Below are 639 nucleotides of genomic sequence, written 5' to 3' on the forward strand. Positions count from 1 at the left end.
GTTTGCTACGAAGCTCAAGATGACCTCAAACTTGTTTTTGTAGTTCATGGTGGCCACCAACTCACTCTCCCTTGGCCTGAACTTCTAAGTGTCATGATTATGGGTGTGTACCAGCACACATGATTTGGACTTGGAAGTTATTTCCTCTATGCCACTTATTAAGACAATAAATGTCTTACACTTTCTTAAGATTTTTCTTTAACAATCAGTTTGAATTACATATGTCCACCTTTATTTTAAATAGAAATATTTTTCAATTATATTACTGACAGCCTTTTGAGCCATGAACAAAAGAGACAGTACGTTATGCCCAATTTGCACACAGGCCTAGCCATATAGGACTGAAGAATTCCTACTCACTAAATGGTTCATGAGCTCCATCATGCAGTCATGCTAGCACTACTGCGACATGCTATGTAAGCATTAATTCAATCAATTTTACCTCCCATCCCCATCCATAAGATAGCCAGTTCATTTTCTACATATTCTCTTATTGAGTACCTCTGTTGTACTTGTTCCCCATTGTTTCATCTTTTTTTAACCATCACACAAAATTCATTTGATGAAATGTGAGTGCATATTGTGCATACAGAATTCAAGCAATTTGGCTTGCAATAATCTGGTGAAATTTAAAGTGTG

The sequence above is a fragment of the Perognathus longimembris genome, chromosome 11, assembly GCF_023159225.1.
Source record: "Perognathus longimembris pacificus isolate PPM17 chromosome 11, ASM2315922v1, whole genome shotgun sequence".
In the NCBI taxonomy this organism is placed as follows: domain Eukaryota; kingdom Metazoa; phylum Chordata; class Mammalia; order Rodentia; family Heteromyidae; genus Perognathus; species Perognathus longimembris.